Raw genomic sequence first — 6,059 nt, 5'->3', positions numbered from 1 at the left:
GGCCGATAAATCTTATCGGTCGGACAAAGGTAAGCGATAAATCGGCCGATTTATCGGAATATCGAAAGATATCTTGAACAGTGCTACTAGCATAGTTTCGAATCACAAATGGTTAACGGCTGCTCCCAAGCATTAACAAAGTTGGGTTTCTATCATTGTCGGTCATTCGCATTACGAGATAGTTGTTTCTTTAGTTGTTCCCCCTCGACCTTCATTCTAAGGCCCACTGGTTCTTCCTCCGGAGTTCATCCCCTTCCTCTTTGGTGAAGTCGTTCTTGATGTTGAAGGTCTTGCGGATCTCCTTTGGAGTCATCCCCTTTATAATGTCAGTGACCTTCTGGCAGGTCAGATCAAACAACCCCTTGATGTCCAGGTAGTTTGCAACCTGTCAAGGAAAATACAAGCATGATGGTCAGGTATCATACTTACATAAAAGAGACGAAACAGATAAGAAATAGGAGCAACATAAACAAGATATAATTGCATCACTCACATAGTGAAGGAGCATAACTTCGTAATTCAACAAGCATGATGGTCAGGTATCATACTTACACAAAAGAGACGAAACAAATAAGAAACAGGAGCAACATAAACAAGATATAATTGCATCACTCACATAGTGAAGGAGCAGAACTTCGTAATTCAACAAAATAGTAGTAAAAATGCAAATGATGAGCGAGCAGAAGTTCATATTAAGCAAAACAGTAGCAATATAGCATGATGAGGGAGCAAAATTCCATACTTAACCAAGACAATATCAATACATATAGTACAGTCTGAAGGTGAGTTGTCTTACATGACACTGAAACAATACTATACAAGCTTTGCACATAGATGGATTCCAATGTAGTGCAGATGAATTACTCAAGCAACAGGATAACCCAAAACAGCTATTTACAGCAACAAACCTACCAACTAGGAGTAGTAAAGAAATGCATATTATATCACGTGCAAAAGAATATACTATTAAACAATGAGACATATACTACAAAGCTAAACACCAAAAGATCATCCTCATGTGTGCAGAATATTATCCGGACTAAAGACACCACAAAGCAACAAAGAAAGATCACATGCCTTACAATCTGATGGGATAAAGATACCGAATAGTAGAACACAGATGCATCCTAGAATAGCATTCTTGATTGGTCATGCAACAAGCATAGAATGGTAATGACGTCAAAGCACTCCGAAAGACCATCACAAAGAAACAATCAAACCATGTTGATATCTTACAGTATTGCTGACCATTTCTATAGATAATCCGCCAATCTAATAATGAAATGCAAGTCAGATAGTTTAGATTTCCAACAAAGGACGAAATGCAAATAGTCAAATGTTATCAAAGTAACTCTTCTCAAGTAAATATAATATACAGAAAGGAGCAATGCAAGTTAACTCAGTAAACATATTAGCAAGTAAGGCAATGCACTTTCACCAATATCATCAAGGGACATTTACATTTGTGCCCCTCATTCAAACCCACTACTCAGATTTGCCCCTAATTTTCAAGCATGCTCAAATTTGCCCCTCCGCCGTCAGTTGCACTTATAGAATTGCCCTTCCGTGCCGTTTCCTTCCAGTCAAAGGTCTTTGACTGTTTTCTTAACATTTGCTGGACGTTTTTGCCCCTATATGCCCATGCCACTTACACGTGGGACCGGCTCAGGAAAACAAGAAAACTCTCTCACCCCTGACTCGCTTACAACTGGCCCCCAGCCAACATAAAAGAATAAATAAATAAAAAAACTCTCTCCCTCTCTCTGCCTGACATGTGGGCCACAGGAGCCCCCCATGCCAGGGTCAACGCTGGTCCACACATGGCCATGGTGCGGCTCGGCCGATGGCCGGCGCCGGCGAGGGCAGCGCGCCTGCTCGTGAGGACCAGAGAGGCATGCTCGGACTGGTCTGGCGAAGGGGTTGGAGCCACCGCCCACAACTATCATCATTGCTAATGTCGAAGCTATTGGCTGAGAGCGCCTGAGAGCTTCTGTCGACGTTGACGTCACTAGCCACCGCGGCGCGAGTCCAGATCGAGCAGGATGAGCATGTCCATGAGCTCCTTCGGTCGCCTATCCTCCGCCCTACGCAGTCAATCGAGCCTGGGGCCGCCCGTTGACGATGCGCGGGACCGCGAACTCCGCCACGACCGTCGCTCTTCCCCTCCTAAATCCGGCCGCGCCGGGCCACCATTGAGCTACCCGACCTCTGTGTCATCGTCGCCGAAGGGTCACGCACCTACTACGGTCTTCTCCCGCTCGATTCTGTGGCCGGAGCCACCTGCCCGAAGCCGACCGCCATGACGGACCTCGACTGATCGGCCATGCGCGCGCCCATTTACTCCTGCCGCGCTCAGCGTGCTTAGCGCATCGCACAGATCGTGTGCCTCGCGACCTCCTCCCGCGGTTGTACGGCCCCCTCCGGCGAGTCGCCGGCGAGCGCAGCCGCTCACGGCCGCGAATGCGTGGACCAGTTGACCCTGGGTCCCATGGCCCACATGTCAAGTTGAGAGAGAGGGGGGCGATTATGAGAGGAGAGTGTTTTTTTATTTTGTACTAATTTTGTTTGCGGTCCATGTGTAAGTCAGAGAGAGGGGATAAGAGAGATTTTTTTACGTTGGTCCCACATGTAAGTTGCATGTGCAGAGAGGGGCAAAAATGTCCAGCCAACGTCAGGAAAACGGTCAAAGCCCTTTGACTGGACGGAAACGGCACATAAGGACATTTTTGTAAGTGCAACTAATGGAAGAGGGGCAAATTTGAGCATGCTTCGAAATTAGGGGCAAATATGAGTAGTGGGTTCGAGTTAGGGGCACAAATGTAAATGACCCTATCATCAAATAACATATAATAGTTGTTTCATCCCATTGAGATTACAAACACCTAGGATCACATAACCATGTAAATACGATGGCAAATAACCCATAAAGAAAACATAAAAAAACATATAGGTCGACAACATCCCCATTTTATTTATTTTAAAAATTAATGAACCATTCCAATATTTTGCAGAATACCTGCAATGAACCTACAATACATATCAGAGTACCTGCGAGAGTATATAGTACTGCCCAGTTCCCAACCCAACAATGCCATGAAACCCTAAAACCCAAAATCACGAGCACGTGAAGAACAAATCTGGGGTACCAACCGTTCAAAATCACAACAAAACCGCATCTAAAGAGCAGGAACAAGAGCCCTCGACAAGTAGTACTAACTAGAAGGAGCACCACGAGGAGGGTTGGATGGAAATATCACCAAGATGAGGTCGAAGAGGATGTGATGTTTGACGTCGACGAACTCCTTGTCAAAGGTCTTGAGGTCCTACTCGGAGGCCTTGGCGATGGAGTTTGTGGCTTCGGCTTCGCGCTTCTGGACGTGCTGCTTGCAGTACTTGATGACCATGGCGAGGATCTTGGCTTTGACGTTGGAGAGGGGGTGATGTTGTCGATGCAGTAGTCCTCGACCATGTGCTTGATGGTCTGCAACTCCATCGCCACCGTCTCCTCCACCACAAACTCCACGCCATCGGAGCTCCTCAACGTGAGCCTTCTCCGGTGTCGCCGCTGCCGCATCCGCCATTGATCCGATCGCTGGGGAGACTGGGGTGGCTGGGTGGTGCGAGGCGAGAAACCGTAGGAGAGAAGGCGAAGTGGGAGTTTGGGGGCTTGGTGGGAAGGGGAGGCGCTTTCATTTTTCAGACCACGAAGGAGAAATGTGGATTTTTTTTGTGGAATGGAAAGGGTCTAAAATTATTACCATTATCATTTAGGGAAACGTCGAAGCTTCGTCCGGTCGCCTAGCTCTCTCCCATGCGCCACGCCACACCCACCAATACTAAGGCGCCACGCCACACCCATCAATGCCAAAGAGCCACGCGTCCTTGCGCCCCACGCACATCCCTTCTCCCCTGCTTATCTTCTTTTTCCCTTTGGTCTAAAATTATTACCATATCATTTAGGGAAACGCCAAAGCTTCGTCTGGTCGCGTAGCGCCACGCTACACCCAGCAATGCCAGGGCGCCATGCTACACCCACCAATGCCAGGGCGCCACACGTCCTTGTGGGCTCACACACATCCCTTCTCCCCTGCTTATCTTCTTTTTCCCTCTGGTCGGACTCCTCTCCCCCAAGCACGCTCCTCCTCCTCTCCCCCGATGCTCACCGACATGGCCGCACTCTCTCCTCCTCTTCCCTGATGCTCGCCGCCATGGCCACCTCCCCCTCCGCCCCTCCCCCCATGGGCACGGCCTACGATCTTTTCCCCTACCAATCCACAAATGTTGCAACCGATGGCTTCGTAGCTGGAACTCGTGTGGCTGCGTGTAGCATTCCAAGGCCATGGTTGCAAGCTCTTTTTCAGGGAGGGCATAAATTTTTGACATGATCCAACCACATGTTTCCACCCACATTCTTTTCCGAAACTAGCAACACAATTTCTTGGAACCGACTACACATTTTGCTAGAATGCGAGGTTGATGACCACGACCGGCATATTTTTTGTTGCAACCAGAGTTGTAGCCGACGAAACTGTAGTCGTCTTTTTACAACCGTACCCGGCAAAATCTACATCCACATTCAAGCAGAGCTGCAACCCTTTTCACATGGGAGTTGCAACCACCGAGGACATAGGTGTCGATGTTACAAATGCAGAGGAGCTAAGACGACGGTGGCCACGAGCTACACGTTTTGCTGAAATCGGCGAGTATAGATGTTACATTTGGTGAGGAATAAAGCTACTACTGGCAACTTTTTTTGTTACTACCGAAGAATTATCTATTACATTCATTTACAACTTAGTTGCGAACCCCCGACGATGAGACGACGTTTCTTGCTACAATCGTGTGGGTTTTTGCTACTAGTGTCGACGGTTTTTGCTACATCCATTCTTCATGACCACGAGAGGCCGGTGGTGAACTGATGTGAATCTCGGCAACGAGATCTAGCATTGGCCCCGGGGCGGATGCTGCAACCGGTCAGTGGTGAGCTGAAACCTCGACTGGCAAGGCGTGATGGCAACCGCACGGCACTACGACTGTAGAGCCGGTGAGTTGCAGTGACGACTCGACGGTCACCATAGCAAGGGCGGTAGATACCTTGTCTCTATTTTGCTATGACCGACAATGAAAATCGTTGCCACGACGTCGGCCATGGTTTTTGCGACCAACATGGGGTTGCTCCTCAGTGGGAGACGACGAGAGCGAAGACCAATGAGCGAGCGATGGTGGCCAGCAGTGGCATGACGAGCGCCGGGGTGGTGGCTCAGGGTGCAGAGGGGGCACAGACGAGCTCTCTATGAGGGGAGGGAGGGCATGGGGAATTTTTCAGCCATGCGAGAGGAAAGAGAAGAAAGCGATAGTGCGCTCTACTCTCTCAAATCGGATGGCTGCTAGATGACTGGCAAAAATTTGGGTCGGCGGGCCGGTGCCTAGCACTGCCCTATTATTTAGGGGGCTAAGTTTTGAGAATTTGGTCACACTGGTTTGTTTCACATCATCAGATAGGAAGACACTTAATGGATGTGTTCTTCGTCCGGATTTACTGTGTCCGTTATTCAAAACTAATGGACCAATGCAAAATGTCTAGGCTTAAAAACGTGTGATTTAGGAGTATGGTAATAGCCAATGAAATTAACTCCGAGTAATTGCATGCAACTGATTGCACGCTACGTATTTGCCTCCAGCTAGTCAAGCGTACATCCAATGCTAGCCCCCAATTATAGCATGCATATGTTGCCATTTTCGTTCTTGTATGCCAATTCGAGCGCACATCAAGTGGAGGGCATCAAGGAAATGTAAAAAAACTAAGTGCATTGTTGGTCACAATCACAGAACTCTCTAAAAAAGTCCCTAGCATTATCTTTGACAGATTTGTTTGTGAGTCGTCGTGTCCACATGGATACCTTGGTGAGGCCCAAAGTAATTGCATACAACTGGTTGTATGTTTTGTGAACACGTACGTCCAACACTAGCCTGCAATTATAGTGCAGCCATTACCATCTTCATTTTTGCATGCCAATCGAGCGTACACCCATCGAAGGGGCTAGAAACAGTAAAGCGAT

General features: G+C 48.0%; 1 pseudogene; it reads right to left on the bottom strand.

Moving 5' to 3' along the window:
• Positions 1-211: 211 nt before the first annotated feature.
• Positions 212-4,210, bottom strand: LOC125530175 (annotated as a pseudogene).
• Positions 4,211-6,059: the final 1,849 nt, after the last annotated feature.

This window comes from Triticum urartu, unplaced genomic scaffold (genome assembly GCF_003073215.2).
Source record: "Triticum urartu cultivar G1812 unplaced genomic scaffold, Tu2.1 TuUngrouped_contig_6124, whole genome shotgun sequence".
NCBI lineage: Eukaryota > Viridiplantae > Streptophyta > Magnoliopsida > Poales > Poaceae > Triticum > Triticum urartu.
This window is presented reverse-complemented; position numbering and strand designations above follow the sequence as displayed.